We start from the raw sequence: 13,323 nt of genomic DNA, 5'->3' as shown, positions 1-13,323 counted from the left end.
CAAAGTATTCGCATTTGGTATACACAGATCTATTGGCCCAATTGCCCCAGGTCTCCTACATCCCTTTTCCCACCCTAAGCCTGCTTTCCCATCATCATCAGATCCCTGCAGGCCTTCCCACTAGAGCCCCACAGGCCTTTCTGACTCCCCAGAGGGTCCTGTAGGCCTTGGACTTGCATTCCACAGCGTTGCACAGAATGTGTTAGGGAAGTATAATGGATTGCTCCATTTAACACTCTGTACTTTCTAACACTTTCCACATCCTTTAATACAGTACAGTATCACTCACCCAAAACTGTATGAGTTATTATTCCCAATTACTTATAATTCTGTCACTTCCAGGATGAATATTATGATAAAAAAATTTAGCGACCAAAGGAATAGTAACTGCAGGGAGTCACTCACCTTTTCTGTTAGCTACAATACTCAACTGATACTAAGTGTTTACCTCAGATGAAGAGCAACTTAGACACTGCCACTGAAATTTTTGATCAAGGTATTACTCGAAATTACTAGTTTCTATTACTTGAAACTGGAATTCCACATACATTAAAAGCTTCTTATGCTCTGGGATTCATTCATATAAAGAAATTGAAATGAATATATAAAATAAGTATAAGTCTTATACCGATAAGACTTGGATCAATGAGTTTGAATATTGTACTTCACTATCACAACTATAGGTGAGCTGAAAATTTGTGAAACTAGATTATTTGATCTTAAAATGCAGTTAATACCATACACCTATCAGGTCCCCTCAGCGAACAAATAACAAATAAGGTTACTTCCAATCAATTTATGGCTGATAGAAGTTTGAACATTAATTCATATGGCTTGGACTTATTATCACCATAGTAACAGGGTGAACGTTAGTTTTCCTTGATCACATCCTATACCTTTTTTGGATTTTCTTGTATTTAGCCTTTTTTTTCCTGGCTGGATTCCAGTCAAGATCTCCAAGGAATGCCTTCCTGATCCAGCATCTTTCTGCTCTGTTGGCACACTGCCACTATCCATTCTATTTTGGTATTATTTTTCTCCATATCCCTGTTTCTCATCTAAAATGAGAAATCCTTCTAGCATTCTGTTAATGTTCAACCTGTAGTATGTTACTAAGTTTAATTGAGTTCTATGGCTCTTATTCTTAGATAAGGATGCAGAGGTTGTAGTTGTATGGAATGGATATGTTTAGCCCAGCTTGCTCTATGTAAGCTAGGGATGGAATTGTTTTGGTATTGGGCTGACCTTTTTTGCAAAAAGAAAATTAGTGGGTTATTGTACTGGGGGTTGAACACAATGAAATCTATATACACTTTCCTGGCAGCATATCAACCTAAGCTCTAGTGGCTCTTCCTCCTATGGAAGCATACATAGGATCTAGTTCGTTTAGTCAATTTATTAGCCTTATTTTCCTCTCATTTACAAAGGATTCTGATTTTTCAGAGTACTCATTGATGTAGCAATTTCTCTGGCCGAGGGGACTTATCTACTACAGACCATACTTTTTAAAAGCAGAACTCAAGAAGAGCTCATGTTCCCATCTCCTTTGATGGAATGCAGGTAACTCCTTCCTGTTTTGTACTTCCTGGCCACTGAACTGATTTCAATAGCATCTTCCTTTATTTTCTCTATTACCAACCACATTTCCAGAAAATATAAGATGGCACACACACTCCGCCATTTACTGCTGTTTATTTGGAAGAAAAAAATCCGTATATATTTCACATAAATGAAAAAAAACCCCAATGCCTAACCAATATCTGGAGATGGTGAACAAATTAGTAGTAGGTTGAGTTAATTAACTTAAAAACTGACAAGTATCCAAACTTGTTAAAACATAATAGGAACCCTTTATGGGGAATCTTATTATAAAACAAAAAGAAGTTATCCAACTGTGCAAGCAAAAGAAATATGAAACTAATAAGTCTGTCTTATCACAGACACATTTATAAAATAATTTCTCTAATATTAATTAACTTATACAGTGAATATATTATAAAAATGATCACACTGGAAAAGATGATAGCTGGAATGAAAATTGGAGGTCCAAATAGCAGCAACAGCAGATATCTAGACACTGTCACTTTATTATCTGAAAGCAATAAACACTTTAAAAGATACATTTTGAAAATAAAAACAGAAAGTGAAAAATCTACATTAACATGAAACATAAAGATGATAAAAGTAAAACATCAACCTATACACTCATTGAACTTATACTGGATGGCAATGACATAACAGTAATACAGTAGAACCTCTGGTCACGAACGCTTCTGACCACAACCAAATTGGGTTCCGACCAAAAAATTCACCACATTTTTTTCCCACGGCTGATTTCCCCTTCCGTGCCATTTTTTTTAAAGCACCAAATTTCCAAAATTAGGTTCAGGTCATGATCAAATTGGGTTGCGACCAAAGTTATGGAACGAATTATGGTCGTGACCAGAGGTTCTACTGTATCTATTTTGTTTCTTAGAGTTAAACACAGCTGAAGATTGATGATATGCTGGCAAAGCAAAGAGGCAATTAATTGTAGGGAGGAAGGCAATAACAAACATAAACAAGATAAGGCTATATCTATAACAATAAATATCAGAACACTTAAATCAGTGCTCTTTTCATTGGTAATATATGCCTGTGAAGCTGGTGAGATAAGAAAAGAAAAAGAGATGGTGGGGTTTTAAATTATGGACTAGAAGTAGGACCATTATTAATTTTGTTAGAAATAAATATTGCTTCCTTGAGTCAAACAAACAAACAAAAACTGACATGCCTTGTGCATGTGATGCAAATCAATGACTGGAAACAATTATGCAAAAACCCAAAAGCCACTATATCACATATGTATACGATCCACTAATATCTGCTGCTTTGTTTTATTACTACTTATAAAACTTACATTGTCTGTTACTAATTCAATGATAAGCTAAATGCAGTTTTAAATCAGTATATTGCTGCACTAATCATCAAAACTGCCCTTTTCAATAACATTTCTATCATTTAACTATCTTGTCAGAAAAAAAATAGAATGATTATTCGTATGTAGCAATATATTTTGGGATTTTTTTTAAAAAAAGAGAGATGGAAATTATTTATTTTACAGTACTATTTTTAATACATACTAACTCCGAAGGTGAAAATATCAGTCCAATATAAAACATAATACAATGTAACTATAAGGAATATTAAATTTGCTGTAATTTCCATTATTCAGTGGCATAACCAATAACTATTCCAGGTTAACAAGCCTATAGTAAGTAGTCATGATTTTGCAGATGTGGCATAAACTATGATTATCTGAAAAGAGATATAAATAAAGCTTACAGATTCTCTTTCCACACATAGGGTTTTTAAATTAATATCCCTGATGAGTTAGAACATACTTGAAATGCCTCAATCCATCTGATAAAGAGATTGGATGCTGCAATCCAGTTCCACATACTCTTACTCTAAAATATGCAGTTAAATTTTCTTCAAGAAATCCACTTCTCTGTAAATAGGAGTTCACAAAAAGTCAGGAAAAGAATACATTGTGGTTATAAAGCCCAAACTATGGGTAAATATTCTTTCTCATGTGAAAAAAGGAAACAAATACTATTACCCACAAGTAAAAATAGTTTACTCCATTCTGATACTGAATACTATTGTGTTGAATACTGTATAACAAAAGGAACTGCTTATTCTAATATAGGAAACCATGAGATATTCATAGTTAACGTTATAAAAAAACACAAGTTTGCTATGATATACAATTCATATCAGTCTTGTTGACTGATTTAAGTAGTCCATAAATACTGTGGAAATATTAATATGATTAATACTGGAGAACCATAATAATGTATTATACCCTAGGAAAAGTTATCTAAATCATTATTGAACTGTCCCAGAGATTCATGTATGTATGTATGTATGTATGTATGTATGTATGTATGTATGTATGTACGTACGTACGTACGTACGTATGTATTTGTATATGTGATATCTCAAGTTCAATGTTCAACTACTCCCAGTAACAAATGTATTCGGTGTCGGAACTCCTCGCCCTGCGAGATTCTCCCCACTCGCAGGTTTGGCCCTCCACATTATCGAGGGCCTATCTCGATGACGGACTTTGGAGTCCAGAGAGATGGCATGGAGCAAGGAAGAATTTGTGGGGTTTTTTAGGGAAATTTTTTAAGATTTTAAGGGGTTCTGGGAGGGGGGTTTGTAATGATCTTTCTAGAGAAATTGGGAAGAAGACTCTGGGGGATGGGGGGGGGAAATCCACCAGGGTCAGAGCCGAGCCCGGCACAGGGTAACGATTTGGGAGGTGTTGGTCGAGGGACTGGGAAAGGGATGGGGGACGATACCTATGAGGTTTGTACCATCAGCACGGTAGATGGGAGGGGCAGATATGGCGGGAGCAGGGGACCATATCATGTGTTGGGGGCTCGCACTCGCTGTTTGAGAGCAATTGCTTGCCCCGGTCCCCATGGCTCCTCTTGGAGACTAGGTGGCTTAGATACTCAGGATCTGGGCCTTCGGCTGATGTTATGCAATGCCAGGTCCGTGGTTAATAAGGCCCCCCTCACTCACGATCTTATACAAGAGGGAGGAGCGGACCTGGCGGGTATTACGGAGACCTGGTTGGGCCCGGAGGGTGGCGTCCCTCTGGTTGAAATGTGCCCACCAGGCTTCAGAGCATTCCATCAGCCGAGGGCCCAGGGGAGGGGCGGGGGGGTGGCGGTTATTATTAACGAGGATCTGGATCCGAGGGAGACCACTGTGCCTCAGATAGCCGGATGTGAGTCCCTCCTTGTGAGGTGGGGCCGTGGGGTTCAGATGGGCTTGTTGCTTACGTACCTGGCTCCCTGCCGCGTGGCAACAGCCCTTCCTGAGCTACTCGACGTGATAGCCACGGTGGCAGTAGATACACCCAGGCTTTTAGTCATGGGTGATTTCAACTTGCCATCTGTCGGTGAAACGTCTGAGGTGGCTCGGGAGTTCATGGCTTCCATGACGGCCATGGACCTGACCCAGTTAGTTCATGGCCCTACTCACAGGGGAGGTCACACTCTGGATCTGATTTTTGTCTCTGGCCAGTGGTTGAGTGGTCTTGTTATAGGGGATATAGACATGGAACCCTTGTCATGGACTGACCACTCACTCCTTCGCCTAGATCTTCGAACCGCGACCCCTCGCCGCAGGGAGGCGGACCCAATTAGATGGATCCGCCCCAGGCGCCTGATGGATCCTGATAGGTTCCAGACGGAGCTTGGGCCATTTCCTGAGGATCTAGCACATGACTCGGCCGAGGACCTGGTAGCCGCCTGGGATCGGGTGGCTGGTGGGGCCTTGGACCGAGTTGTGCCTTTGCGGCCTCTGACCCGATGCCGATCCCGGGTGGCTCCTTGGTTTACTGAGGAGCTGAGGGAAATGAAGCGCCGGAAAAGATGCCTGGAGAGCGGTTGGAGGGCCAGTCTCGCTGAATCTGATCGAACACTGGTAAGGTCGCATATTAAGGCCTACCTAGTGGCGATAAAGACGGCAAAGTCTAACTACTTTTCCGCCTCTATTGCGTCATCAGGGAATCGTCCGGCCGCCCTGTTTAGGGTGACCCGCGCCCTGCTCCATCTGGGAGTGCGGGAGGATCCCTTAGAAGGCAGGGCGGAGGATTTCGGACAATACCTGTATGACAAAATCGCTCAGATCCGGGGGGATTTGGACTCTGACTGGGTAGATCAGGGCAGGGTGACGAGGAACAGTCTTGAGAATGTTATCTGGGAGGAGTTTGATGCTGTGACTCCCGATGATGTGGACAGGATTTTGGGGAGACTTAGTGCGGCCACATGTTTACTGAACCCGTGTCCCTCCTGGTTGGTACTGGCTTCCCGGGAGGTTACACGAGGCTGGCTCCAGGGCGTTATTAATGCTTCCTTGAGTGAGGGTCACTTCCCCGCTGCCCTGAAAGAGGCGGTGGTGAGGCCTCTCCTCAAGAAGCCGTCCCTGGACCCAGCAATATTGGCTAACTATCGTCCTGTCTCCAACCTTCGCTTCATTGCGAAGGTTGTTGAGAGTGTGGTCGCGCAACAGTTTCCACAATTCCTGGAGGAAACATCCTATCTGGATCCGTTCCAGTCAGGTTTCAGGTCTGGGCACAGCACGGAAACGGCATTGGTCGCGCTGGTTGATGATCTCTGGAGGGCTCGGGACAGGGGTTATTCCTCTGTTCTGGTCCTATTAGATCTCTCAGCGGCTTTTGATACCATCGACCATGGTATCATGCTGCACCGGCTGGAAGAGTTGGGGGTGGGAGGCACCGTGTTACGGTGGTTCTCCTCCTTTCTCTCCGACCGGTCGCAGTTTGTGTTGGCAGGGGGGCAGAGGTCGACCTCGAGGCCTCTCATTTGTGGAGTGCCGCAGGGATCGGTCCTCTCGCCCCTTCTGTTCAACATTTATGTGAAGCCGCTGGGCGAGATCATCCGTGGCTTTGGGGTGAGATACCACCAGTACGCTGATGACACCCAGCTGTACATTTCCACCCCAGGCCACCCCAACGATGCCCTTGAAGTGATGTCCCAGTGCCTGGAGGCTGTGCGGATCTGGATGGGGAGGAACAGGCTCAGGCTCAACCCTTCCAAGACTGAGTGGCTGTGGCTCCCGGCATCCCGATATAGTCAGTTGACTCCATCACTGACTATTGGGGGCGAGTCTTTGGCCCCCACTGAAAGGGCTCGCAATCTGGGAGTCCTCCTGGATAGGCAGCTGTCTTTGGAGGAACATCTGACGGCTGTTACCAGGGGGACCTTTTATCAGGTTCGCCTGATTCGCCAGTTGCGGCCCTTTCTTGATCGGGATTCCCTGTGCACAGTCACTCATGCCCTCGTCACCTCTCGCCTTGACTACTGTAACGCTCTCTACATGGGGCTCCCCTTGAAGAGCACCCGGAGGCTCCAGCTGGTCCAGAATGCAGCAGCGCGGGTAGTGATGGGAGCAACATGGCGCTCCCATGTAACACCACTCCTGCGCGAGCTGCACTGGCTCCCGGTGGTCTTCCGGGTGCGCTTCAAGGTGTTGGTTATCACCTTTAAAGCGCTCCATGGCATAGGGCCTAGCTATCTCCGAGACCGCCTGCTGCTACCGATGACCTCCCATCGACCCGTGCGCTCCCACAGAGAGGGCCTCCTCAGGGTGCCATCAGCCAAACAATGTAGGCTGGTGGCCCCCAGGGGGAGGGCTTTCTCTGTGGGGGCTCCCACCCTCTGGAATCAGTTGCCCCCGGAGATAAGAAGAATCCAGGACCTCAATGCCTTCCGTTGTTCCCTGAAAACCTATCTTTTTCAGCAAGCCGGGTTGGCTTAAGAAGAAATTTTAAAATTTTTAAATCCTTTTAATTAGTCTGCGATTTTTAATTTTTTGGGCCAAATTTTATATATATTTTTAAATGTTTTAATATTTGTATTCTATGTTTTTTATCTTGGCTGTACACCGCCCTGAGTCCTCAGGGAGAAGGGCGGTATATAAATTCGAAATTAAATTAAATTAAATTAAATTAAAAATGTTTTTCATTCAGGAACAAAATATTCATTCTATGTTTTTATATTCAGATTTATATTCACAAGATGTAAAATGAAGAACAAAATTTCAAAATATTCAGTGAGTAGGTGTATTGGCAAACAGCCGTTTTTGAACATTCCCTATTCTTGTGGTTTTTAAATACTGAAGGAAAAATCAGCAGAACAAACTAGTCTGGACATAGATAATTTTTTTTCCTATTTTATGCTACTTTATTATAATCAAAATGAATGAATTTCATGTTTGGCTTTAAATAATAAACCACAAATGTGGTACACTCTTTTGCATTCATTTTAAATAGAATTTTAGAAAAGTGCCTTCCAGAACAGTAATTACTTTGAAAGAAAATTTTGCTTTCAGAATGCCAGTATAATTCCTTCTTGTCATACCATATAGGTCTAAACCAGGGATGTCTAACCTTGGCAACTTTAAGACCTGTGTTTCAGGTCTTCAACTCCAGAATTCCCTCACCAGACTTACGTCACTTGTTGTCACGCAGAAATCTATTTCACTTCTGTATTTGATAATAAGCCAAAAGGAAAGTTCAGATACTAGAGCAGCAGCAGTGATGTCTCAAGAAAAGCTGAATTGCGGAAGCAGCAGTAATGTTCTCTGACCAGTGACAGTGAAGCAAAGAAATTCTGACCCATGTTTTGGTGATGTCATAATAATGATCACTCGTCATCTCCTTGCCACCATCTTTACTTGCTTAAACTTGGGTGCTTCAACGGGCCTCCAAACAATGGAGATGGTTCACAACACTTGTCTTCCTGTCAGAGGTTTCAAATACAGAAAATCAAAAACTATGGTGCAGCAGCAACGTAATAAATTCAAACTTTTATTACACTGGAGAAGACATTTTCACTGGAGGACAGTCAAGGGTCTTTACTTACTTCCCTTGGACAAAGACTAAATTCTTCATTGTCTATCTGTCAATGAAGATCTTTATTTTCTCTATTGTATGTTAGTCTCTTTCTGGGTTTCTTTTAAGCCAAAATTGTCTCCTATAGAAAGTGATATTACAGTTAGTATATTTTGCTCCATTTAAAAATAGGAGAGAATTGAGGCATAAAGCCAGAAAGCCTAGACTAAAATAGCTTACCTATAATCTGTTCATAGAGCCAAGCAACTAAACAAAAGATAGGAAAAGCAGATGTTGTCTGAAGTTGGAGTGTGATAATTGTATATGCTCAGTCACAAAATTATTTCTTTCTTGTCTATTGAGTAGGTCCAGGGAATGGGAAGGTTATTGAATATTTCACTTTTGTGGGTATGGATGTGATCTAAGTACTCTGCTCCTCTAAATTCTAAAAATATTTTCCTGATAACTTCCATTAAGCCCAAGGTATAGCTAAGAGTAATCTTAGTGAATCTGTAAACCATGCCTCTCCTAGCCCAGCATAGACTGTGTATTAGAAATTAAGATATAATGAAAATATAAATAACAGCTACTGTTTGTAGACAGACTATGAGAGATTCAGACTTTCCTTGTAGACTCACAAGAGAGAAGTGGTTGGATCACACAAAAGCCATATTAGGCACAAGAAATTAGAAAATGGCACAAGGACAAACTCTAATTGGTACTGAAGGTGCATAAAGACCTTTTGGAAAGGAAAAGAAATGGAATGACAACTGTTGGGACAAAAGCAATGAGGCCAAGTAGTGAAACTATAGCCCTTTTATGTTGTTTTAAACAGTACAAAAAGAACATTAAGTGTCAGGATTACATTACCCTGAGAAATTATAAATTAAGGAGACAGGATTATACTGAAGTTCCATGAATCTACAAACACAAATTAACAAAATAAAAGTTTGCCCAGTCTACTTTGCAACTATTCAGCTTTTAAAAGAAAGTTCAATTCACAGCAGAGTTGGCTCAGAGAAAGAGTAACAACTTTTTGATCCCCATCAATTGCAATTGATGTTATTAGATGTAAAACAATCTGATTAGTTAGTAGGGAATGTATATTTTAGATTCATTCTTCGTTTTTATAGCTTCCTTATGGATGAGTTCCTCCTTTTCAGGGTTTTTCTGCTTGTGTGATCTGAGGAAGGGGACAGTCCCTGCCTCTTTAATAGAAGAAAGCACTTCCTATTGCAAAGAAATCTCTGCCAGTTAGTTTTGGTAGACTTTTGTAAATTGATTTATTTTATCCTACCTTTATTATTTTTATAAATAACTCAAGGCAGTGAACGTGCATCAATTGCCAGCTTCAGAACGACCACCCTTCCCTTTGCTTCTGACAATTTATTTATTTATTTATTTATTTTATTCGGCTTATATGCCGCCCTATCTCACAATGGACTCAGGGCGGCTCACAACAATTTTTTTTAAAAAATTTGATTTATATGCCGCCCTTCTCCGGAGACTCAGGGCGGCTTACAATGCGTTAAGCAATAGAACATAAGCCACAATATAAAATAAAAACTAAAATTTAAAAAAATTAAAATTAACCCTTAAAACTAATTAAAACCCCATCATCAGTCCAGGTCAAGGGATTTGAAAAGCCAAATTTTTAATTCCCGGCAGAAGGTACGAAGGTCAGGAGCTAATCGGAGGTCCAAGGGGAGTTGATTCCAGAGAGTGGGCGCACCGACCGAGAAGGCTCTACCCCTGGGGGCCGCCAACCGCCACTGTCTAGCCGACGGCACCCTGAGTAGGCCCTCTCTATGGCGCAAACCGGGCGATGGGATATCATTGCTGGCTGTAAGTGGTCCGCCAAATATCCTGGTCCTAAGCCAAGTTGGGCTTTATAGGTCATCACCAGCACCTTGAATCTCACCCGGAGGGCAACCGGTAGCCAATGCAAACCGCGCAGGAGGGGTGTAACATGGGAGTATCGGGATTCTCCCATCACAACCCGCGCGGCTGCATTTTGCACCAGCTGAAGCCTCCGAGTGGTCCTCAAGGGCAGCCCCATGTAGAGAGCATTGCAGCAGTCAATCCGTGAGGTGACCAGCACATGAGTAACTGTGCGTAGGGCATCTCGGTCCAAGTAGGGATGCAACTGGCGCACCAGACGTATCTGGGCAAATGCCCCCCTGGTCACGGTCGTTATCTGGTCTTCTAAACTCAACCGTGAATCCAGAAGGACGCCCAAGTTGCGCACCCTGTCTACAGGGGGCAAAACTTCGCCCCCTATAGTCAGCGATGGTACCTCTCCCCTGAACCGAGATGCCGGTACCCACAGCCACTCGGTCTTGGCCAGGTTGAGTTGCAATCTGTTTCTACCCATCCAGACCCGTACCGCTTCCAGGCACCGGGCCATCACGTCGAGGGCATCACTGGGTTGGTTCGGGGTGGAAATATAAAGCTGAGTATCATCAGCGTACTGATGATACCTCACCCCGAAACCACGGATGATCTCCCCTAGCAGTTTCATATAGATGTTGAACAGGAGGGGCGAGAGAACCGACCCCTGAGGTACCCCACAAATGAGGGGCCTCAATGTCGATCTCTGTCCCCCTGCCAACACTGCTTGCGTTCGACCCGAGAGGTAGGAGGACCTCCGGACTAAAGACCTCCCTAATAACCACCGCCACCCCCCCCACCCTGGGCCCTTGGCTGGTGCAGCACCCGGAAACCTGGTGGGCACAATTCAGTCAGAGGGACACCCCCCTCTGAGCCCAACAATTGTTGAAAGATAGAAATAACAATCCGTAGCCAAGAAGCACCATCTCAATGTAAAGTCAATCATGTTCCTGCTCTTTGAATCCTCATATTCTCATGGCCTTTCAGAGAACGGCACAGCTGCAGAACGAACTGTGGTTCCTCACACAGGGAAGAAGTTAAAGCAGTAGATCCATCCAGGAAGCTGAATTCTTTCCATAAAGAGGAGAGTTGTTGGCTACCATCTCTGATGAAGTTCCCTGATGATGGGCTTCAGGAGAAGCCCGAAAGCTTGGAAGAATAAACCTTGGTCCTGATGACCAACTCAGATTGGATCCTGCAACATTCCCCTGGGACACATATATTTGCCTTCATTCTCTACCACTGCAGATCTGACTCCAGGGCTTCATAATGATTTGAGATAACCGTAGGGCTTTTACTATTTACAGCTGATGCTTTTTTATATTCTAACCATTCTTCAGTTTTAGGCTGTTTAGCAGGGATGAAATTCTCCCTGGGCAATCCGGTAGCAATCCAGTAACGATTGTGGCAGGTGGTTCGGAGAACCAGTAGCGATGGCGGTGTGAGGCTCCACCCACCCACCTTCATTACTTCCTGGTTTTAACTAAGAAGTAATTCATTTTTTACCCTCTGTGCATGCGCAGAGAGTCTGAACACGCACATGACATGTACAACACATGCACTTCCGAATTGGTAAGGAAGGTAAGTAGATTTCACCCCTGCTGTTTAGTCAGTATGATCCAAAGACTTATTCCTGAGTTCACTTGCTCTTTCTTCCTCCTTCCCTCCTTCTCTCTTCTCTGTTGTAAAAACAGTTCTCTCTCCTCTTAACACCGGCTGACACACAACAGAGTCAGAGCAAAACAAAACAGCTTAACCTGAGACTCTCTGATGAAGAGTGATAAAGTCGTAAAAAGAGCCATAAATAGCAAGAGGGGGGATAATAAAATAATAAAGATGCTTAAAAATGGGGAAAATTAAACATTAAAAAAATTAAAAGGAAATTAACTAAACTTCTAAAGTGAGTTGTGAGGAAGTCCCTAAAGAGACTTCATCTTCATTCTACCTCCCCACCACCATCCAATTGTTGGGGAAATTCTGAAGCACCTGAAGGAAGCAATTCTGACTCAAAGCTCCTGGAGGAGCTCATTTGGTTGATCCTCCTTCAATATATCACAATCTGCAACACAGTAGGAGAACTTTTATTTATTTATTTTATTGGATTTCTATACCGCCCTACTCCCAAAGGACTCAGGGCGGTGAACAGCCACAGAATAAAACACATAAATACAAAATTTAAAATAGAATAAAAATGAATTAAATAATTTGGCTGAGACAAATTTAAAATATCCAATAATTTAAAAACAAATTAAAATTTACATTTAAAAGGGGAGAAGATTTAGGCCAGGCCAGCTTGATGAAATAAGAAAGTCTTGAGCGCGCGACGGAAGGTGCACAGATCCGGGATCCTCCGTATCTCCGGGGGGAGCTCGTTCCAGATCGTAGGTGCCCCCACAGAGAAGGCTCTCCCCCAGGGGCCGCCAGTCGACATTGATTGGCCGACGGCACCCGGAGGAGCCCCTCTCTATGGGAGCGTACTGGCCGGTGGGAGGCTATTGGTGGTAGCAGGCGGTCCCGTAGATAACCAGGTCCTAAGCCATGGAGCGCTTTAAAGGTGATAACCAAAACCTTGAAGCGCACCCGGAAGACCACCGGGAGCCAGTGCAGCTCGCGCAGGAGAGGTGTTACATGGGAACTCCACTTTGCTCCCATAACCACTCGCACGGCCACACTCTGCACCAGTTGGAGCCTCCGAGTGCCCCCCAAGGGGAGCCCTGTGTAGAGAGCGTTACAATAGGCCAGACGAGAGGTGACGAGGGCATGAGTGACCGTGTGTAGGGAGTCCCGATCTAGAAAGGGACGCAACTGGCGGATCAGGCAAACCTGATGAAAAATCCTCCCGGTCACGGCCGTCAAGTGCTCTTCTAAAGACAACCGTGAATCCAGGAGGACACCCAAGTTGCGAGCCCTTTCCATGGGGGCCAATGACTCACCCCCAATAGTCAGTGATGGCACCAGCTGACTATATTGGGACATCGGAAACCACAGCCACTCGGTCTTGGATGGGTTGAGCCTGA

General features: G+C 43.6%; 1 protein-coding gene across 1 annotated transcript in view; it reads right to left on the bottom strand.

Annotated features, from left to right (window-relative positions):
• Positions 1-13,323, bottom strand: part of BMP6 (bone morphogenetic protein 6) — a 97,400-nt gene that overhangs the window by 16,243 nt on the left and 67,834 nt on the right. The gene's annotated exons all lie outside the window — the stretch shown is intronic.

Source organism: Pantherophis guttatus, chromosome 3 (genome assembly GCF_059756535.1).
Source record: "Pantherophis guttatus breed Tessera chromosome 3, ASM5975653v1, whole genome shotgun sequence".
Classification (NCBI taxonomy): Eukaryota; Metazoa; Chordata; class Lepidosauria; order Squamata; family Colubridae; genus Pantherophis; species Pantherophis guttatus.
Note: the sequence above shows the minus strand (reverse complement) of the source record. Positions and strands in the feature narration are given on the sequence as shown.